The sequence below is a fragment of the Macrotis lagotis genome, chromosome X (assembly GCF_037893015.1).
Source record: "Macrotis lagotis isolate mMagLag1 chromosome X, bilby.v1.9.chrom.fasta, whole genome shotgun sequence".
NCBI lineage: Eukaryota > Metazoa > Chordata > Mammalia > Peramelemorphia > Peramelidae > Macrotis > Macrotis lagotis.
This window is the reverse complement of record NC_133666.1, coordinates 667,104,932-667,128,015: the sequence shown is the minus strand read 5'-3', so window position 1 is coordinate 667,128,015 and position 23,084 is coordinate 667,104,932. Positions and strand designations below refer to the sequence as shown.

The window sequence follows — 23,084 nt, the reverse complement described above, 5'->3', positions numbered from 1 at the left end:
TAGGTTAGACCAGATCACCTCCATGATACCTTCCGAGCTAATCTCAACCTTTGATGATGTGCAATCTGTGGGCCTCGGTTACCCAAATTGTAAAACGTGGGGGCTGGACTGGATGGCCCCTGAAGTCCCTTTGGGCTGTAGGGTGAGACTTTCAGCATCTGGCCCTCGTGTGACCCTCCAGATTCTAACTCCAAGGGCCCCTGGAGGGCATCTCATCTGCCACTGCCTTAGTCCAGGCCTTGCTATGGCCTCCTGCCTCCAGGACTCTCTCCTCAGCAGCCCAGCCTTCCCACAACCTTCCTAACACCCTGAGATGATCCTACAACTCACCTCAACACCTATCACTGGCTCCCCCATTATCTATGGGCTCAAATATAAAGTAAGAACCCCAAAGTTGTCACCTGTCTGGCCCAACATGAACCACCCCACAGGAATCTGACAACACAATAATAACAAATATACAGCATTTTAAGTTTTGCAAGATGCTTGATATATATTCTCATTTCCTTGTCACATAGGAGTTAGGTGCTATAATGATTCCCAGCTTACAGATGAGGAAACTGAGGCAGGCAGCAGTTGAGTGCCTGGCCCAGTCACACACAGGATTCAAATTCAGGTCTTGCTGACTCCTCAGCCCAGTGCTCCATCCATCGTCCCCAACAAGCTTTCGCTTAATGACCCCTGCCTCAGGGGCACTGACCAAGTGGGCTAGCCACATGATGGGGCAATCTTTCTTGTCTTACATCCAGAGCAAGCTCCTAGGTCGGCCCAGGGGGAGTCAGAAGCTGGCCCCTCCCTGCTCTCCCCCAGGCTGTGCCATCCCCAGTTGGCTGATGCCCAGCTCAGCCAGCAGCAGGCTGGGAGGTCAGGTCGGCATCACCCAGGAGTTATCAGATGGGGCTGTAAGTCAGCTCCAGGAAACACCTCAAGCCCCAGCCTGCCCGCCTGGTCTGCCCCCTCTGGCCTGCCCCCCTGAAGGAACATCAAGATCTGCCATAGGGGCAGGGCTGCTCATTGGGCTCCCTCAGTGTCCTCAGTGGGCAGTTCTAGGGGGTGCGTTCCTGTTAGAAGCCTGCTGTGCCAGGCATTGGGGTGCAAAGTCAAAGGAGAAAATGGGAGTGGGGGTTGAGTCCCTACCCTCAGAGTGAAAAACACTGAATTTAGAAACAAAAAATGAGTAATTTAGAACTGGAAGGGACCCTCCAAAGCCATTTAGGCCAAGCTCTTGTCATTTACTGATGAGGAACCCAAAGGGATTTACCCAGGCTCCACTGGGAGATAGCAGGAAAGATGAGCTTCGAACCCAAGTCCTTGGACCCCTGCCAGACCTGAAGTCTAGCTCTGCTGCCTGAAATCTCTGTAAGGGTGGTTGGTATGGGGCCACGGATGGAGATCCGTTCTGACTGTGTGACCCTATCTGTGCTACAGATCATCCACTACCACCTCCCATCTACCTGGGTAGACGCTGGTCTGAAACAGGAGGAGTCTCTTCGCCCAGGTGATCCCTTGACTGGTGAAATATGAAGGTCCAGTCCCTATCCCTATTAATAATAAAATCATTATATACAGTGATAGGGACAATTACCATGAACATTTTAAATTAACTTATAATTATTATAAGTAATAATATAATAAATAGTACATTCACTTAAAATGTTCATAGCAACTGTTCATTCATTTCCAATCAAACTGACTCTTCACAACCCTATTTGGGGTCCAAAGAAACTGGAGTGGCTTGCCATTTCCTTCATCAGCTCATTTGACAAGTGAGGAAACCGAGACAGAGGGAAATGACTTGCCCAGGGTCCCCCAGCTAGTTAGTATCTAAGGCTACATTTGCACTCAGGTCTTCCTCTCACCAGGTCCAGGATTCTAGCCACTGTGCCATCCCGTTGCTCATCAATGGTACCATATGGCAAACAGCAATACCCTCTGGAAGGCAAAAGCCCAGGTAGAGACCCTTACTGTAAAGAACCCTCTCAGCCCTGGGCAGTTATCTACAAGTCTCTGCTGTGAAAGATAAGCAGAAATCCTCTGACAAGAAGCCCAAAGAAAAGACAAGGATCTGTTATTACTTATCACCCAGAAACAGTGGCCTGGGGAAAGCTGGCCAAGAAGAGGCTGCTGGCGGGCCTACCTGCTCCCCGCCAGAGCCAGGCAGCTACCAGAACACGCATAACAAGGAGAGTCGTCATCAAGCAGCAGGGGCTCCCCTTCCCGGGGGGCTTCACGGAGAGGGTGGAGCAAGGACACTGCTGGGGCGGGGGGTGCAGTACAGGTTGAGATCTCTCCAGTCTCACAGGTGACAGGGCAGGGAAGACCCAAGGAAGACCTCTGTTCCAACCCCATCCTTGAGCACAGACCAGGAGGGACAGAGAGGGGGACAGAGAGGCCAGGTAGGATGGGGGTCAGCCCAGGGGACCTCAGGGAAGGGATCCAGCTTCTCCAAGCTCTGAATTCCCCCTCGGAGCCAACAAAACACAGTTGGTTCTTGGTATTTAAGAACTACGAGTCAAATTATGAAAAATGCTCCACCTCCCTCTCACAATCAGCTAGACCATCTCTCACACTAGAGGCAGAGAACGACTTCTGCAGGGCAGGAGGAGCATCTTAGTGAGCATGCCCCCCAGCCCCCCAGACAGCCTCTGGACTGGAGCCTCCTCTACAGGCTGACTGCAGCTCTTCCCTTGGCCCGCTCCGCCTCACCTCCGGCCTCCACTCGTCCTCCCCCCGCATCTCCACCTCTGGGAATCAATCCCTGGCTGACCTCAAGGCCAGACTCCGACGCCATCTCCCTCCTGCCCAGGCACCCCTCGTGCCCTCTCTGAAGGTCTCCCTGTCTCGGCGCATCATCAATAGGTGAAGAACTGACCTTTACAGAAATTCTGGATCTAAAAATAATAGTATCACAAAAGGCACTCCTGGTGTGCCACCTGCCCCTCCGAGACAGGAGCGAGGAGTGAATTATCATAGAATTTGAGCCTCCGGGAGCAACTGAGTCACCCCCTCAGCAGCACAGCCCCCAAGGATCCTCACCCCCCCCCATGGCAGCCCCCTTTCCTCATTTTATCTCATTGTTAGGAAACCCTTCCAGACACTAAGCTGGACCGCCCTTGTCCCCACGTCACGGGGGAGAAAACAAGGCTCAGAGAGGAAGTCACCTGTCCAAGGTCACACAACTGGCAAGTACTGGGGAGCAGGATCTGAATTTGAACCCGAGCCTAACCTCTGTAGGAGGTGAAGGGACAAAGGGACAAAGTGAAGGTGGCCAACAACAAAGGCAGGCCCAAGTCCAAAGACAGAGGAATCGAGAGAAGGAAAAGAGGCTGCCCCTGAGGGCAGGGCCAGCTCGGTGCCCCTGACCCCTTTGCCATTAAAATGTGGGAGCTAGACTAGGTGCCCGAGTTCCTGGAGCTGTGATCTGCTGGGGGGTCACAGAGCTGAGCAAATGGTGGAGGTGAAATTGGAACTCGGGTCCTCCAGATTCTGACTCTGGCTGGTGACCTCTTCATACTAATCCCTATTTCACCTGCTTAAAGCCAAAGAGTCTCCATCAAATGGAGGGGCCTTGAATGCCACCCTCAAAGGCTGCACAGGGCAAAGGGGCCACAGAGGAAGAAAAACTCCTGGAAAAGGAGACAAGTCCCCTCCCCTACACACATGCACTCCAGGCCCCTCAAAGCCCGGTATCCCCATCCAGAAGATGGAACACCCAGGAAAGGTCTCCTTTGGAAAGCAAGTTTGCGTCCAAGTGTGGTCTGACCTCGGTGAGCCCAAGAATGGGAAGGGAGGGAGGTGGCAGGTGGCAGCAGTCTGGGCTCCTCTGAGATAGGAAGGGGAGGAGAGAGAGAGGGAGAGAAAAGTGGGGAAAGAGGGGGAGAAAGAGGGAGAGAAGGGAGAGAGGGGGAGAAAAGAAGAAAGTGGGGAGGGAAGGCGAGGAGGAGCAGAATACCTCAAGGACCAGCCTTCCTGCTCTCTACTAGAAGAACCTGGGTCCTGGGGGAGCCCTTCACTGGGGGTATCTTTGAGGAGGCCTCCAAAGCCCCTCCTATCAGTCCCTAATAACGGCTCCATGACCATTATCTGATGCTGGTTCCAAGCTCTCCTCCATGGTCCCTCTAGAAGGAGGGGTCTTCACCTTTCCTAGCCTCTGGATGCCCCCTTAGAATCACATTCTTAGATGCACAGAATAACATGGGTGGGATTACAAAGGAAACCAGATTGCTAGGATACAGTTAATAGAAAAAAGAAAAGAACAAGTTTGTGGCCTCAGATCTAGATTCCTAAATCAATCAGCTTCCCTGGCCTCAGTTTCTCCATCTGTACATTGAAGGGATTAAAATAAAGGTCTCTGTAGACCCTCTTCCCATTTGATGAGTGCCTTAACCTCTCTAGGCCTCAGCTCCCTCATCTCTAAAGGGAAGGGAGTGGACTATAGGATCTTCTAGACCCCAAAAAACAGACTTCTTCCCAATACCCACCCATCCTGCTTCTCAACTTAAAGAGTCACCAGCACCTCTGCCAAACCTCTGGACCTTGGGAACAAGAAGGCCAGGTAGAGGGGTCCACTCTTCTACCGCCCCCCCACCTCCCATGAAGCCTTAATCCCCTGCAGAAGGGCAGCCTAGAAATCCATTAAGAAGTCAGGAGCTGGGAATTAGGTTATTAGGCCCAAGCCAGGCTGTAGGCCTTGGACAACCCTCCTAACAAAGACCCCATTGATAAGGAGATTTCAGAGAAAACCCCCAGAAAACCTGGGCGGCCCCAGAGCAGAGAATCACCTCTTCTCTGAGCAGGAGAGAAGAGACCTCTCTTCTCTGCTCCCTTCTCTCTTTTCTGTCCTCTCTCCTCTCCTCCCCTCCTCTTCTTTACTCATTTTCTTCTGTCCTCTCTTCCCTTCTCTTCTCTTCTCTTCTCTTTTCTCTCCTCTCTTCTCTTCTCTCCTCCCTACTCCCTTCTCTTCTCCCGTCTCTCCTCCTCCTCCTCCCTCCCCAGGTCACCCCCAGCCTCCGAGGCTCACACTCCCCAGGCCAGAGTCAGCATCAGATGGAAGTGGAATCGAGGCAACTTTTACTGGAAACACTCAGGGAAGAAATAGTTCTCGCATGACGAGGTTGCTCTTCCAGCTGGCAGCCAGCTCCCCATTTTCTAGTGGAGTTGGGCTCCCAGGGAGGGGGAGGGGAAGGGGAGGAGGCCAGAGGCTGACCAGGAGCATGGGGCCTGGCTTCATAGAGGAGGCCCAAGGAAGGACGTGGCAGGGCTGCCATAGCCACCAAGACCACAGCTTTGTGGATGTTAAACAGAGAGCTCAGAGGGGCCCCAGAGGTGATCCAGCCCACCCCCATTTTATAGATCAGGACATTGAGGCCTGGAAAAATGAAGCAACTCACCCAAGGTCACATGGGAAGCTTCAGAGGCAGAATTTGCACCCCAAATCCTCTGCCTCCCAATTTACATAGCTGAAGGACATGGGAGTGGCAGGAGTGGCCCACCTCCAAAGGGAAGGAGCTATGAGCCTCTCTCCCACAGTTGGACATGCCCAGAATACCCTCTCTGGTGAAGCAGCACCCCAGAGACTTGCCCTGACTGGCATTTCATCTGTAACCTGGGGCAGGTTGACCATCTCAAAAGGTGCTGGGCTCTAAGCCTCTAATTCTGAATCTGAAGGCATCTGACAGGTTCTGGAAGCTAATGAGATTGAAGGGTAACCACCAACACCAGGCCCCATCTGCAAAGGCAGAGCTTGACACATTATTCAGCATCCCCCTGGGCAGGTACTCTTATCCCCACTGCAGAGATGAGGAACCTGAGGCAGAGACTGGTTACATCTCTCATTTGATGCCTGTGGCTGAAGTCTCTCCTGTCCAGCCCAGTACACCCTCTTGCTTGGGTCCCTTGGCCTCCTGGTGTGAGCAAGTCTTTCCCCTTTCAGGTGACCCGCCCAATTCACCTGTCTGGGCAGGATCTACCTAGGCTTAACCCTGCGAGATGGGCACCCAGGGCACTCTTGTGTCCTACTAGAGAGGTAGAAATGCTCACGGGCAGGCTACTCAATACCAGGGATAAACAAATCACATCCTCTTTAATGTTCTCCAGATCTTGACACGTCTTGTCTATGGACTCACATCAAGTTCACAATGAAAAAGCCATTTATGAGAGCATGAGAGTCCGGGCACACTATGGTCCTGCTCACCCCTCCTCCCAGCCTCTAAGGAGCCCAGGGACAGCCCACCCTGGTCATTTCAAATGAATCAACAGATGCTTGGCAGAAGGCCAGGCCACATGGTCACTGCTGCCCCAGCTTCTCTAAGGGAGCAGGAAGATGCTTCAGGACTGGCCTCGGACCCAAGCCTGGGCCTCCCCCACCCTAGGGGTCCTGCCAGCCCCTCGGTCCACTACAAGTCTTGGGGGACAGAGCGCTAGAAGTCTGGGCAAAGAGACCACAGGCCCTGGATAACGTCCCCATGGACCAGGCTCCCAGCCTGAGCAACCCTCCACAAGGCTTAACCCAGGAAGGCCAGCAGAGCCACCATCCAGCTGTCAGACTCTCTCTGCCCATCTCATCTGTCCCTTCTCTCCTCTCCTTCCCCTCCCTCCCCCGCTTTCTGTTTAACAAAAGTTCCTTTGACCAACTCTCAGATGATGTGGTTTTTGAGTATTCTCACCAGACTGGTCACCCTCCTCTGTATGAGATGTAGGAGTCCTCTTAGACTTTGAGGGGTTGGAGACCATGAAAGGAGTGGGAAAGGAGGAAGGAGAAAGGGAGAAAGAAGAAAAGGAGAAGAGGAGGAAAAGGGTAGAGGAAAGATGAAGGGGAAGAGGAAAAGAGAAAAGGAGAGGAGGAGGATGCGAAGAAGAGCACTCACATTGACATGGCCCTCAAAGCTTTGCAAAGTCCTAACCTCCCGAACCTCATTCCCATCTTACAGAGGAGGAAACAAAGGCTTTGAGAGCTGACGAGCTGAGAGCAGCCTCCCTCTCCTCATCTTCTGAGATGAAAGACCTGGCCTGGGTGACCTTCGAAGCCCCTCCGGTTCTTGGGCTGAGCATCTATGGCCCATCAAAGTCAATGGAGGGAATTGAAGCCCAAGTCCAGGGTCCACTCAACCACAAGAGCATGCCGGACTACCTCCTGGTCACCTGAGAGCAGACATTCTAGCAGAATTCTAGCTGGCAGAAGAGTGTGCCTTTGTGGCCCCCCAGTAAGTTGACTCTTGTCTGATCCTCGGTGTTCACCTCTGTAGAAGGGGTGTGAGACCCCAATGAGGGTTTGTTTCTTAACCTTTAACCCTTGGGGTCCTAACCCTTAATCCTTAACCCTTGGAGTCCTGGGCTCCTTTAGCCTAGTGATCCCTGAATCATGTTTTTAAATACATACAATAAAATGCACAGGATTACAAAGGGCATTCGTTCTTCTGAAATATCAAATGAACAATAACGTTAATCTATCTCAATATAGTATTAATACATGAAGTAATCTTTAGAATATCCACTGAACAACAAAACCATGGACCCCAAGTTAATAATCCGGGTGTACAGGAGCAATCGGGCACCTTCCTTTTGCAATCTATCTTCCTAGTCAATAAGGAATAATTAGACACCTATTGTCTGGGTGCCATCAGGCTAAGCGTTGGGGATGTCCAGAGAGGCAGAACGAGCCCCTGCCCCTCAAGGCTCCCAGCTGCTGCCCACCTGAGCTCATCAGGAGGATGTTCTACACGACTCACAGGCCCTAGCAGGGCCTCCGGGACATGCCACAAGCTACAGAGATGATGAAAGGAGATTTCCCAGTCCTGAACTAGCTGCCAATCTTAACTAAGATGACAGTAAAGGAATAAAACCATGCCAGGACTCCTTCCCAGCCAGGCAAGTTTTCAACATCAGAGAGAAAAGAATCCAAAGACTGCAAGAGAATTCTGGTTCCACTGAGGACCAGGGCAGTGCCAGCACCTGAACAGCCCCATAGTGAGCTGGGGGCAGGGGGTAGGAGGGCGGAGGAATGAGCTTACTGGACAGTGCCAGGAGAAGAGACAGGAGTCCCTTGGCCAGACTCCTGTCCTCAGGGTCAATCTGTGGTCCCCATGACTGCTCACCACCTCTGTCACTCATAGCATACCACGGAGGAGCCCTCTGCTTTGTGCTTCTCTCTTGCCCATAAAAACTTGCATTAGAAAACTTTTCTCCAGGAGATGGGCAAGGAGAAGTCAGAGGGTGGATCTGACGCTTGAGGGCAGCTTCTCATTTGCCCAGCAGGCTCAACGGCTCCAGCCAAAGAGGTCAGTCAGCCCTGCATCATGGAAGCTTCTGGGAAATGCATGGGGAAAACGAGGGGAGGAGGAGGAGACAGACCAGGCAAGAACCAGAGGGATGCACACAGAGAACAGAGACAAGAGGGGCCAGACAGAAAAACCAAGGGAGAGAGTCCAGAGGGAAAAAGAAGGGATGGAGGTGGGGAGAGAAGGGAGGGAGGAGAGTGGAGGAAAAGCAACAAGAACATGGAAACACAGGTGACAGACAGACGAGGGAGTACTGCCCAGAAGAAGGCAGGAGCGTAAAGGAGGAACTCTCTAGAATCAAAACAGTAGCCCTGCTAGCCCAGAGCCTGCCCTTGCTGTCCAACCAGAAGCTCTAAAGGCCTCTACAGAGTCAACGCCGATGGGCAAACCATGGACAAAGTCTGAGCAACCTGGAGAGGGGGGTTGGGGGGCGACAAGCAACAGAGGTGATGCCAGGCCTCAGTTTCCTCATCTGTAAAATCTGGGGGAGGTGGCTCAGACGGCCCCTCAGCTCGAGTCTTGCACATCTTTTCCTCCTCTTCCTGCTCCTCTCCCTCCTCTCTTCCCCTTCGTCCTTCTCTTCCTCCTCTCCTCTTCCTCCTTCTCTTCCTCTCCTCTTCTTCTTCTTCTTCCTCCTCTCCTCCCCACTCCCAAGCAAGTTCTTCCTCAGCCCCACCCTGCCTCCTCCAGGCCTGCCCAGGAGCACCTGGAAGGTGCTAGAGGGAGGGCTCTGGAAGCAGGAAGGCAGCTCCTCCTGGGCTGGGTCCAGGGAGACAAAGGGAGTCAGTCAATAGTACTGGTGGGCCTTCCCCTGGACAAGGACAAAGCCCAGCCCGGGAGATGGACAGGAAGTGTTTAACTGAATGGATGAACAAAGGAAAGAAAGTCTTTGTGGAAGGACCTATGACTAGGTCCTTGGGAGCCATGCCAACCCAGGCCCTCAGATTTGGGTTCCTACATTTAAAGGTTCACCTACCTTTTCAGTATTATTGTTGAGGACATTACAGCTAGAAATGGCCTCAGGAGTCACCTTTCTTCACCCCTTATTCTACAGGTAAGGAAATGGAGGTACAGAAAGGCCATGGGACTTGTCCAAGGTCACAGTGGCAGTAAGGGGGCCCTCAGGTCCCAAACCCAGCCTTGCTCCCCTTCAGCATGGTCATCCCGCACTGGGAGTTTCCAGGGCAGAGAGAATAAAGATGAGTTGTGTAGGGTTCTACCTCAAATTAGGTGACCCTGGAGGCACAACTAGCCGGGCCAAGAGCATGTCCTGACTGTGGCAGAGCTCAGACCAGTGAGGTGCCATCCCTGAATCATCCCCATGGGCCCCCAGCTCCCCTCATTCTGGAGGTGTTCCTTGAATGCCCCCCCCAGTGTCTGGTACAACAAGTCAGCCCTCCTTGCCCAGGCCTGGGCACCCTCTGACAGTTATCACCGGGAGAAACTGGACCCCTAAAACTCCACTGAGCCAGAATGTGGGGACAAGCCCACGACCAGACACCAGACCTGCAGTCGGGCCACTCTGACATGTTAGATCTTAAACCACAAGCCTCCCCGCCACTCAACTGGGGGCAGGGAGAGGGGCTGGGGCCCTTGTCCTCGGGGAGCTTGCATTCCACTGGGAGATCATCAACATTGGGTGTTCCTGGAGCACCTTCTATTCCCGTTCTCCTGTGGCCTTCATCTGCACCCTGGGAAGCAGTGCTCTCCATCCCCACTCTAGAGGAGGAAGCAGAGGCAGCAGCAGCGGAGGAGGCCAGACTTGAACTCGGGCCTTCCTGACTCCAGGCTGGCGCTCTATTCCCATGGCCACCCTTTTGAAGTATAAAGTAGACTCAAATCAGTTCAAGTAAGAGATTCAGGGTCACTCAACAGGGAGAGCACAGGGGGAGGGAAGAGAGCGCAGGGGGGAGGGAGGAGAGCAGGGGGGCATTAGAACAAACCTCTGAGCTGGGCTTGAAGGAAGCCAGGGATGCTGCCAGGGCCACCTCTCTGGATCCTGCCATATCCTACAGGAGAACGAGCCCTGGGGACGCAGACTAAAGTCCTACCTCAGAAGCCTTCCCCCATGACCTTGGGAAAAAAATCACTGGACCTCAGTTTCCCCACCTGCAAAATGAAGGCACTGGAGTCGATGGCCTCTGTAAGACCGCCGGTCCTATGGCTCCACAGGGACGGGGGCTGAGCCTGAAACAAAGCTTACTCCTGCCCCTCAAGAAGACTGACGAGGCCTGGGATAGTGCCCTTCTCAGACCCTGCTTTAAATGCATAAAATACGACCCTCGAATTGCAGAGGAAACCCATCATCCTGAACTAGTTACCCTCAAAACTCAAGGGGCCCTTCTCACTCCAGATGTTGGGTCCCCTCAGCTGGAAAGGGGAAGAAGCAGAGAAAAAATCCCCCAAACAGGAGCCTAAGGGTCCCCCCACCCCAGAGGGACCATCCTCACCCTAAGAACCTCCCTCAGCCCAGCCTGACCCAGAACCACCCCAACCTGGGTCACTAGGGTCCCAAGCCTGAGCATAGACCAGAGAGGCAACAAACCACAGGGTAGGGGGGACGCCAGGCTCCCTACACAGAGCACCCCCAAATGCCAGAGCCAGAGCTATGCTTTCCAAGGGCGTCGGGCAACCGGATCACCAGCCCTAGCAGGGATCCCAACCTTCCCAAGTGAACCCCGACAACTCCATGCAAGAACTCCTGTGGCAGATGCTGCACTACCACTAAGGCACAATGAAGCCCTGCCCTCAGGAAGCCCCCTGAGGAGACACGGCATCTACCAAGCCAGAAGCTCCCAGAAAGAGGAACTGGATGGCGGTGCCCTTGAGGCCATGCAGCCCAGCCTGTGCACCCCCCCAGAGAGAAGGAAGGGAGGGAGGCCACGGAGGATAAGCTGCCAAGGGGGAATGGATGAGCCCAAACCAGGACCCAAGTCACCAAGCTCAACCGATCATCTCGATGCACAAAGAGAAGTGGAGTGGGCAACCAGATGGCAGAGTGGAAAGGCCCCAGGCCTGAAGACAGGAGGACCAGGCTCCCCGAGTTCAAATCTGGCCCCAGACACACACCAGTAGGTAAGGTGACCTTGGGCAAGTCACTTCACCATGTTTGCCTGGCAAATGAGCTGGAGAAGTAAACAGCAAACTGCTCCAGGAACTTTGCCAAGGAAGCCCCAAGTAGGGGCATCAAGAGCCAGACATGACGGAAACAACCAAACACAACAGGATGGCAAGGGCTGGGGCAGCCAAGGAATCCTAGACGGGGCTCTCTGCCTACAAAGCTCCTACCGTTTCCACCAGCTGGTGTCTGCAGGGGCAGCAGGAGCTCTCACGTCTCTCCGGCCACAGGAGGTGAACCTTTGAGGAGGCCCCCAGGCCCCTGAGACCCAGCCCCACAGGACTCTCAGACCAAGACCCTCCCTCATCTCCTCCTGGGGAGCTCCTTCTAAGCCTCTGGCGGGCACTAAGGGGGCAAGTCTCGACCAGCTCTCTCCCCTTTCCCTTTTCAAGGCAGACACCTGGCCATAGGCCAAGGTCTCCGGCTCAGCAGAGAACTAGGAGCTGTGACCCAAGCTCTTCCTGGTGCCCACCCCCCACCCCCAGGGGGAGTGAGAGTGTGTGTGCGTCTGTCTGTCTGTCTGTCTGTCTGTCTGTCTGTCTGTCTCTCTCTCTCATACACACACACACACACACACACACACACACACACACACACACACACACACAGGTACACGGACACACACCCTGCTGTGAGGCTGCCAAGTTCAAGTTCACATTGGCATGCTTCCCAGGCCAAACCCTATGGAATGAATGCTGCTCAGAGTCCCCAAGAGGGCCCAGCCACTGCCACCAGACCAGAATGGGCACGACCCACGGGGGCCATTGCAAAATGCTGGTGGGAGAGTATTTGTGGAATGCAGGCGCCCCTTTCGCTCCTCTGGACGACGCGCTTTCCCACAGGGCCAGGCCTGGCTGTTCCCACCATGGGCTGGTCAGCGGACTCCTGTTCCCCTCACCTTCAGCCTGCACAAGCTCCAGGGGCGCCCGGCCGGCCATTAGGGGCGAACAGGACCCTGGGGCAGCCGGTCTCGAGTGGATAAACCATCTTTCCCCCCATATCGCCCTCCCCAGCAAAGAGCAGTAACGGGACGGCCCCCCCGGAGGAGGCCTGGCCACTGCCAGGCACCGGACGGTTCCGTGAGAGCCAAGGAAGAGCCTGCCAGCTCTGGCAAAGAACTAGTGTGGTTAGCTAAGATAAACTTGATCTGAACCGCTCCACCAGGCCTTGGTCTAAACAGTCGGGCTCCTAAAGACACCCAGGCCGGGACGGGCCCACTGCATCCATCACTCTGGCCATAAGGACACTGGCCAGAACAGAGGGACTTTTCAAAGGACCCCCCGCCCCGGGCCTGCCAACTCTGTCTTACCCAAACCCCACGAACCAGCCTCCTCCTGCCTGGGCATTCCCAGCCTTCAGCTCCCCAGACTGTCCAACTCGCAGGCCTCCCAAAAGTAAAGATCACTCCAGACGGGTCAGCTCAGTCCACCGACTCCCCGAGCTCCCCCACCAGAAACCATCCTCAGAGCGGCCGGGCAGTCACGTGCTCCTCTTCTTGGCCAGAGGGAGCCCCAGTGCGTCCAAGCCCAGGTCCATGGTTTTTGGAGGCGGCCGCCGGGCTCAAACGGCTCCCATCCCCGCCTCCCAGACTGGAGGCTCCGCAGGCCGTCCCATGCTGGCCTCTGACTTCCCGCGAGACTGGCAGCCCTCCCAGCGGCCTGGCAGAGGCAGAAGCACAATGGGGAGCCGGCGAGGCCTCTCTGCACCCCCTCCCCCTCCCCCGCCCCACCTCTGGGCCGGGCCGGGCCCCTCGCCAGCAGCCTCAGACTCCTCGGCCCGATCCCGAGCACACCAAGGGGAGGGGGTGGTGGGCCGGGGAGGACCCCCAGCCTGTAATTACGCCCGCTCGGCTCCTGCCAGCCCCAGCCTATAAACACCGAGGATTACATAAGTCCACCCTCCTGTGGAGAAGCCAAAAGTAGGAACATTCTCTCCCAGCCTGGGCGGCGGTAAGTAATAATGCTTCGTTGCCATGGGAACCCTGGCCAGCTTCCAAAAGACACCGAGGAGCCGGAGCTGCTCCGGCACCAGGAGGAAGGCCTTTTTATAGATCGGGCCTCCCCAGAACCCCGGGCGGGCCAGGCTCTGGAGAAGGCACAGGGCCGCCTGCACAGGGGCAGGAGAGAATGGCGGTGGCGGCCAGGACAATCCACTGGGAGTAGGGGGGCTGGCCCCTACCCCAGGCCTGGCCTGGCTCCTGCCCAGGCTGCCCCTTCCTGCAAGGCCCCCCTCCTTCTGTTCCTGGAGCACGGAGAGAGGAAGGGTCTCGGGCCTGAGACAGGCCTTCAGTGTGCTCGGCAAGGAGTCCACTGGGGTGTGGGGGCAGCAAAGGCAGGACTGGAAACCGGGACCTCAACACTCAAGATGGCGATCGTCCTTCTGGATAGCAAAGGGGCATCGAGGGGAGGGTCTTTGGGCCTTGGCTGACCTGTAGTGGGGCCCAGCCACATGCACGCCACCATTAAACAGCTGTTGAATCCCTCTGTGCCTCAGTTAAAAAAGATCACCCCCAGAGATAAGGCGGAATAAGAGTAAAATGTGCCACCCCAAGGTTTCCTCTGAACTCACGATGCTCCTTCCCAGAAGGGGTGCCAGGGGGCTCAATCCTTCGGCTGCCCTGCCCCCCACCCCCTAGCATGTACAGGCCAGGTTGTGGCCACCTTGGAAGAAGAGGGCACTAGGTAGGGTTTGGGCCCCTGCCCAGATCCCCAAGCAGGGGAGGCAGTTCAGACCCCCACCCCCACCCCGCAAAGTGCGGAACTGCATTTCTCTGGCTCCAGAACAGTGAGTCTCATCAATCTAGACCAATCTGCAAACCTCTACAGACTCTGTAATACTAAATAATGATGTTATTATGATTACTGCCCTGACCTCAAACTCTTCACAGAGGAGGAAACGCAGGCCTCGGGCAGTCCACAGACATGGTAGGGATCTGCTACGGGTGCCAGTCAATCCACTAAGCCCCCTGCCTTCAGGAAGCTCACATCCTCACAGAGGAGGCAGGTGCAAGGGAAGCAGGGATACCTGGGGTGGGGGGGAAGGCCTCTCCAGGAGGGAGGAGTCCAGCTGTGGGCCTCAGTTTCCCCTTCTGCCAAGTGGACTGGCCCGAGTGTGGATGCACTCTCTGGATCTGACAGCCCAGAGGCTCCACCTGGCTGGGCCTCAATTTCCTAATCTGTAAGTCATAGGGTGGTGAACTCTGAAGTGCCAGCAGTCACCCCGCTGGAGGCTGCTGTCACCATGAGACAGGAATGGGAAGGGCACTCCAGGCGGGCTAACCAGCCTGGCCAAAGCACAGGAGGTGGGACTATCCAGGGAAACCATTCTACCACAGCGCCATTTCAAATTAGAGTGGCGAGCAATCAGAGGCCTATGGTCACGGCGGGGCCCCAAGCCCGGCACCCTGACCCATCAACCCTCCCACCTGCGCGTCGTCCTCCGCCACCCAGGGACCGAACAACAACACCTCAGAAAAGCTGCGCCCGTGGAAGCCTGCCAAGGAGGACGCGGAGAACAGTTAGCAGCGGGGAACAAATCCCAGCTTGTATGAGAAAGAGCCGACTCAGCACAACACCACCAGGTTCAGATGAAATAAAAACAATATCCCGGTGATGACTTAACGACATTCCTTTCCGCTTATTTAGGTCCACAGGCAAATTTAATTTAAAGGGGAAAAAAATAAAATATGTTTTTAAAGCACATTAGTGTCTAAGCAAACCTGAGCAGTTTCCAAAACTAATTAGGAGATGGGCCCCCAAAGCCCCGGAACCAGATGAAAAAGAAGATGGCGCCACGAAGGTGTGGCATCACGGTGGGCGCACTGTGAATGAAGGCGTCTGGGGGCACAGGCCGGCCTGGGCAGCGCCTCCCCAGCGGGTCACCAGAACTCTGCGTCTTGACCGCCTTATCTGTACGACGCAGTAACACGGACACCCACCTAGCAAAGCTGCAGCCAAGGGGCGAGCTCCTGAACTGCCCTTCTCTCTGCTGCCGAATGCCAAATGGATCGGGCCTGGTCAGGGATGGGGTCAGTCAGCCAAGGAGAGCCCTCCTCTAGAGACGAGACAAGCACAATCCCTGTCCTTGGGGAACTTCCATTCTAAAGGCAGCTAACACCCAAACTACACCGGTGAGAGCAGAAGGGCATCTGGGAGGGGGCTAGGGAAAGCCCCTAGCTGGGGGGGGGGTCTCAGCTGAGTCCACGAGGAAGAAGGTGGGGTTGGAGAGGGAGCGAGGGGGGCTGGGGGGCTGGAGTGTGAGAGCTCATCCTTCTGAACTTGGGCTCTACCACAAGTCTGAGTGGGAATCCAGGATGCCAAAGACACAGAGGGGATGACCACCCAAAAGCCCCCACCTGCTGTGGGCACCCACATTCCTAAAGGGTCCTCCAGGACAAAGAAAACACTGAAGGAGAGAAGGAGCTGAGGAAGCTGGGGTGACGGGGTGACACGGGGCCTACTGTGGTCTGACTCAGTCCTCCACCCATCCCTTCGGCTCCCTTCACTCCGAAGCTCCCCCCATCCAGGTCCTCCTCCTCCCCTGGGCTGCCGAGGGGCCTCCCTGCCTGTGACCTTCACCCCTTCGGTCCGTCTTCCATAGTTCCCCAAACTGCTGCTCCTGGGAGCCAGAGACCTGGGGCTCCCCACCACCTTCGGACAAGGTGGACAGCTGAGCCCCAGTCCGATTCCGAGCTCTTTCCAGACTAACTTCAGACCACCGGCTCCCTGTCCAGGGCCCGAGCTTTGTCCTGTCTCCAATGAGAAAGCATGTGTGTCCACGGGCAGCAGGCAAGGACCAGTCACAGGCTTGCCGTGTCTAGCCAGTCAGTTCCCTTCTCAGTTCTACTGCTCAAAATCATCCTGAGAGGATCACAGATAGAAGCCTCCATCAACCAAGGACGGAACCAAGGCAGCCCAAGGGGGAAAGAACCACAGGAGGGAGCTGCCGGGTCTACCCGACCATGGTGAGGACAAGGGAGGGTCACCAGCTCAGGATCAACCCCCACTGCCTGACCATCCCAGTTTCTGATGCCACATTCCCCCCTTCCTTTTAGGATCCCCTGCAATGCCATCTCTTTCAGGAAGCCTTCCGAGATCTCCCACCCTGACCCCCAAACCCCCTATCACTGCCTTCTCCTGCCTCAGACTGTCCTCAGAGCCCCGGGGCTGCACCTTCCTCTACCCCTCCCACTCTCCACTGTGGCCATGTATTCTGGGGCGCAGACTGGAGGCTTCTCGAGGGCAGGGACAAGTCACGTTTGCTCATCGGTTCTGCTTTTCTCTCGGTGACTGCTGGCACAGCACCCTTTGCTGGGCAAACAGCCGTCTGAACAATATTGACCCATCAAATGCTGTCAAGAAGGGCCACGGCACTGAAGAATAACAGGGGGAGTTGGGCCGTCAGCTCCCTCTTCTGAAAACAAGGGGAGGCCAAACCTCCAAGTCTAGGGTCCGAGTACTCAGGTGCCTCGAGGCAGAAAGGCCTGAGTTCAAGTCCAACCTCAGACCCTTCCTCGCTGGGTGACCCTCAGGGAGTCACTTCACTGCTGCCTGCCTCAGTTTCCTCATCTGTGAAATAGCACGTGGCTCCCAAAACTGCTGGGAGGATCAAGGAGGGCCCAGGGGGTAACAGAAGGAGCTTCATCTTCAGTCTGTACCAAGGCCCCCTCTCCTTGCACACTCCCCAGCTGCCCGGGGCCCAGCCCCACCACCTCCTCTCCTTTCAAGGACAGACTGCTCTTCGGAGATGAGAAAGGCCGATACACAGGACTAGGCCCTCAGCCCTCTGGGAAATTCCACCAACGCCCAGACCAAACTGACCAGTCACACACAAAGACACTCCAAAAATAAATAAATAAAGGCTTTGGATCAACAAGGGAGCACTGCGCAGCAGTCTCTGGCCCTGGCCCTCGGCTGGCCCTGTCCACGCCTCCTCCTTCCAAGAATCCTCTGAATCCTCTTCCCACCCCAGAAGCCGGCCCCATTCAGGCCAGGCAGCTCTCCCAGAAGGGGATGGGGGAAGGGGCGAGGGGGGGTGGAGAGGGAGCCAGCAGTTCCTCCTAAACCTCAGAAGCCCCTCAGACTGCACAGAACTCACTGGCCCCTGGTGCCCGCCTCAGGAATGGCCAAGGTCACCAAGGCCTAGCAAGTTTGAGTCGGCCAAGGCCCCCCACCAGCTGCCACTGCAGTGACCGGCTGTGATGGGACTGGCCGGGGAGGCCAGAGATGGGGAGAGTTTGCTGCTCTTATCCCCAGGTCAGGCAAGATCAAAACAACCCAGGTCTGGAGACTCATCAACAACACCTTTAAAAATAAAAATCAACTAAACGTTTTGGGTTTTGTTTTTTTTTTACAATTTCAAAAAGAATTTTAACTCTTCATTGCCAAGGCGAGTCTCAGGGCAGAGGCCTGCCACGCATCACCAAGGAGGAAAAGTCCCTGCAAAGGAAGAAAACATTGAAATCATTCCATTCAAAAGCTAACACCTTTACAATTTTTACAAAGAAGAAACAGGCCCTGCTTTTATATTTTTTTCATTCTCTTTTAACTATTCCCACACGCCGACAGCCGGAAGCCGCCCGCCAGCCAGGCTCACTACATGGACGAGACTCATTCTCCAACCCTGGTGTTCAGCGGTCTCCTCCACACCGTGGGCCCATGGCCAGGGGTCTGCATCCTGGGAGAGGAGGAGGTGCAGAGGAGCGGGGGGACCAGGAGGTGGAGCCAGCTGCCTGCTCCCATCACCCCACACTTCAGGGTCCAAGCCTGGAGAAATCCTAGACCATCACGGAGAGAACCCCACTTCCTTGAACCCCTCACTCAAGTGTCATTTAGTTCCAAACCAGCTGGCACAAGGTAAACAGGCACGCAGGCTCTGCTTGACCAGAGATGTGATATTGTCCTCCGAGGAGGAGACACTCTTCTCAGCCCAAGACTTTCAACAAGGGCGTTTCTGCTCCATGGCATTGCTCCTGTCCCCCCAAAACAGCATTCACAACATGAGAGATCACTCCCGACTCAAGGACCAAGCTTCCCGAGGCCTCCACTCTAGGGAAGGGGACTGGGAGTGGCAGGCACATCTCTGAGCCTCTTGGCTTCTTTCAAGATGAGAGTGACCAAGGCGGAGGAGACCCGGGCTGAGTCAGGACCTGGATCTGGGGTCAGGATCCATTACCAATTACTGACTACAATTCACTGACAGGCATCTATTAAGTGCCTACTGCATACCAAGGATACACACTGAAGGGTGTACATCAATAAGTAAGTTTAGGGAGGGAAGACAGGAAAGGGGAAGGTGAGGCAGGGGAAGGGACTAGTATTAAGTGCCTGCTATGTCCCAAGCCAGGTATGAAGGGCTTTCCAAATCTCCCCTCAGCTCTCCAGGGCCTTCCTCCTTCACCTTTAAAATGAAGGGTTTGGACAGGGTACGCTCTCTATCGACATTGAGGATTCTCTACTGGGTCAAGAGCAGAGGTCCTCAAGGCTTCATGCCCCCCCCCAAATGACAACTCCACTTAAATCTTTTTGAGGGATGTACCCCATCCCGGCCCGGGGTCAGGGGCTGGAGAGACTGCCCACGAGGTCTCCCCGGCCACACGACCGGGGGTCACAGACTCTGAGGAGGACACAAGAAGCTCTGGGAGGGGGAGCCCACTGCCGCTTTTCACATGTACATGCAAGTAATCTCCTGCCTCTTTTTGTTATCTCCACTTAATAAATGCTGGCTGGTGGACTGCCCATAATTGTCTGAATGCTGCCTCCCCCGAAAGACTGAGCTTGGAAAAGAAAGACTCTTGCCCTCCTCTCTCTGCCCAATGCTTAGCACAGGGCCTTTTACCTATACAGTAGGCATTTAATAATTGTGGAATTCTCTGATGAGAACCTCTGGATTAGTCACTTCTCTATACTACAGTGCCCTTTCCCCTCCCATGGTCCAACCATGCTTAGCCAGCACCCCTTCATCTCAGGGCTCCCTCACTCCAGGCCCTGGCTGGGACAGTGACACCCCCACTCAAACCAGGACAACCCCCATAAAGGTCCTGCCAGGATTGCCCTAGGGAAGTAAGAGGACCACGAGATGAAGAGGGCAAGTCCAGATCAGCAAATAGCCTCGGCACCTAAAGCAATCCCGGACATTGGGGATCTCTTACGTTTTTCAAGTCCCAGGTCTACAGGTTCGCTAGAGCTGGAGCTCAAAAGCCCCCGAAGTACTGAGGTCACGGTCCGCTGCCTCCTCAAGCTAGCCCAACCTTGTTTTACAGATGAGGAAACTGAGGTACAGAGGGGTGAAACAACTTCACATGCCAGCTGGCAGGGGAAGATATGGGCTCAGAGGCCAACTCGTGGCCCTCTTCCCTATTTACAGATGAGGAAACTGAGGCTCAGCAAAGGGAAGGGCGTGACCAAGGGGACATGGGAAGAAAATGTCTGAGATTGAACTGATGGCCCCATTACATCAGGATAAGACTGAAACCCAGTTCTTCCCACCTGTCGATCAATCAATCCACAAACCCCAAGCGCCTCTTGGAAGGCGGAATGGCACAGGGGGACAGACCACCAGATGGAGGAAGGCAGAAGTCTGAGTTTGAATCCTGCCTCAGATCCTGGCTGACTGAAGACCTCAGGCCCCTCCACTCTGAGCCTGCCCATGCTCACCTATCACCCCAAAAGTTCAGCTTGGAGCTCTGGGGGCAGGGGGGCAGGGGGGCAGAGCTGGAAGGCTGCCTATGAGCCCCAGAAGGAAGGGCAGCCAAGCCAGGCCCACCAAAGCCCTGTCACCCCTGTCTAAAAACTGAGAACATGCCAACCACAACACTTTCTGCATTCTCTGGGGACCCCCACTAAAGGGTAGCTGAAAAGATGGGGGTTGGTAGAGGGGCAGGGCAGCTGGCAGGGGGACTCACCCACTGATCTGAGGGGGTCCCAGGGGCAACTTTCTGAGGTGAAGAGGCTGCTGGGATGGGGCGCAGGAATCAGAGCAGAACCAAGAGAAGCTGCATCTTAAGTCTTAATCTTTTACAAACCATCTCTCTCCAACCCCACACCCCGACCCTGGCACCAAGGAGAAGCATGGTAAACACTGAGCCTAGATGAGCTGGAAGGTGTCTCCCCAGAGCCAGAAGAGCTCTGGGACCAAGGCCTGGGTTCAAAATGGGTTCCAAGATTCAAAGGTCCTGTACCTAGTCATACAACCTTAGGTAGCCCACAACCTCGCAGGATCTCAGTTTCTTCATTTGCAAAATGGAGGGTTTGGAAGCAGCTGGCCCTCTAAATCCTAGGATCAGGTAACCCAAAAATGCAACAAAGAAGAAGGAAAAAAAAATCTACCCACATGAAAAAAACCTGAAAGCAAAAGGTGCCAGTTTTCATTCTGTCTAAAAGGAAAAATTCCCTGGAAGGAATCCAAGCACCTCAAGGGCTCAAGTGTTTGCAAATCTCCAACGTCTGGGAATCGGCTTCAGCCCCCCCCAAAATGCCTCTGGGCTTGTCCTCAGGATCCCCACTGCCCTCCTCAGGGAGGGTACAATCAAAGCCCCCTGCCCTCAAGGAGCTCCCAATATCCCTGGCAGTGAGATAAGAGAGAATGAGGAAAACAGACAAGGGGATGGTGGGAGTTATACATGGGCCAGGCGACCCTGTAAGATGGGGAGGTTCTAGGGTAGCTATTACTATTATTACTATTATTATTATTATTATTATTATTATTATTATTATTATTATTAGAGGCTGAAGAGCTGAAAGGAACCTCAGAGACCATGTGGTCCAGCCTTCTTATTTTACAGATGGGGAAACAGAGGCAGATAAGAGTTGAAGTGACTTGCCCAGGTTCACCCAGCTAAGCAATGTCTAAGTGAGGACTTGAACTCAAGTCCATCCTTTGATTCCAAATTCAACCATAACACTGGTCATGTGGACTCTGCCACGGCCCCCTCCACTTTGGGAGACATCTGGAAGCCTTCCCTGGTAGCAAGCCTCAATCGGCCGCCTCCTGGCCATTTCCTCCCATCATTCCTGGTTCTTCCCTCTGGGGCAGTACAAACCAATCTGACCTCTCCTCAGGGTGAAGCCACTGTGGCTCCCTCGTCCCCTAAGACCATCCACCTGGGACAGCATGCGGGGCTGGGCCTCAGCTTCCCCAGCCCCGGGAGGGATGCGTTCTCTCCTTCAGTGGAGTGAGTGACATCTTTCAGATGTCTTTGTCCCTGCGTCTTCTCCTCAAGTCCTACAGGAGGAAGGGACTGACTCTGATTGGAGGAACTCCCTCGGCTAATCAAGCTTCGTCCACACCTCCCTGTCCAGGCAAACCACAGCCTCTGCGGGCCAAAGCCAGATGAGACATGGGGGCCTCCTGACTCTGGGGCCAGCACTCCCTACTAGGCTGGCAATGATAGGCTAGGCGGGCTACATTCATTGATTCCATGACCTTGGGAACGGGAGGCCCTAAGGTCCCAGGCTCCTACGGTCTGTCCAGTGCAGCAGCAGTGGGGCTGGGATCCAGGTTCTGTAGTTTACTTGCAACTCCAACACGACGGTGAAAAGGTGCCCTTACCAAGAAGCCACACCAACTCAATTTCCCCATCTGGGTGAGGGGTACAACACCCACTGCCCCCTTCAGCACTATGGCTGGTAAGAACAAACAGGACGAGGGTTAGCCAAGGTCGGCCCCTGGACCAGCAGGGAGAGTCCAAGTGGATTTCTGGCCCAGATGAGAACAGCACCCTCAAGTCTCAGCATCTGATACCTTGCTCCTTGTGCCAGCTGGCTGACACTGCCCTGGCACCCAGAGGAGATAGCAAGAATATGGAGCCAGCAACTTGACTCTGTATATTATTTCTGGGGAAGATCCCAGACCTGTTTTTCACACATATACAAACACATCTCAAAAGGACTTTTTTTAAAGAAAAAACACTAATTCAATTTAAATAAGTCTGACATTTACAAATCGAGATGTACAAGAAACATCAACCAGAGCAGTAAGAATTCACTTTTTTAAAGTGGAAGTCAAAGAATCATAGCCATTTGGGCACTGGAAGAACTTGAGAAGTCAGCTGGTCAACCCACACCCAAAGTTGAATCCTGTCATGTACCCCCCATGACATCCCCCCACCCTTCTCAGAATGTATTTTAATGCAAATAATAAATGCATAGGATTATATCACAGAACCCAATGATATTAAAATGCAATGTTAAATACAAATATCCTGAATAGGCAGTTTTCAGTAAAAGAAATAAAACCATCAATAGTCATATAAAAATGTTCTAAACAACTAATAATTATGGTAATGCCAATCTTAAAAATTCTGAAATACTATGCAGCTACTAAACCCCACACCTGTCAGTTTGGTCAACTTGACCAAAAAAACAAACAAAACAAGCACAAAAAAGCATGATAAATGTTGGAGGGAATTGGATAACTAGGTCAACTAATGCAACAACAATTTGGAGCTATGCCCAAAGCCTTATAAATTTCTTCATGCCCTTTGACCTAGCAATACCACTACTAAGATCTGTGTCCTAAAGAAATAAAGGGGGGGTAGACCTATTTATACAAAATATTTATAGCAGCTTTTTTGTCATGGTCAAAGAACTGGAAACTGAAGGAATATTCATCAATTAGAGAATGGTAATAACCACCACTGTGGTATAAAAAATATGATAAAGGGAATGGTTTGGGGGAAACCTGAAGAAAGC

At 54.2% G+C, this 23,084-nt stretch overlaps 1 protein-coding gene across 11 annotated transcripts in view; it reads right to left on the bottom strand.

The window, feature by feature from the left end:
- Window positions 1-23,084, bottom strand: part of NCOR2 (nuclear receptor corepressor 2) — a 302,271-nt gene that overhangs the window by 238,677 nt on the left and 40,510 nt on the right. For 5 of the 11 annotated variants that reach the window (XM_074205396.1, XM_074205402.1, XM_074205398.1 and 2 more), the window contains exon 1: window positions 12,704-22,527. The exons of 1 other annotated variant lie outside the window; for it this stretch is intronic. The gene's annotated coding sequence lies outside the window, so the exon portion shown is untranslated. Of the gene's footprint in view, window positions 1-12,703; window positions 22,529-23,084 lie in introns of those variants that run through there. 5 more of the 11 variants (XM_074205400.1, XM_074205399.1, XM_074205405.1 and 2 more) reach the window with 2 other exon arrangements.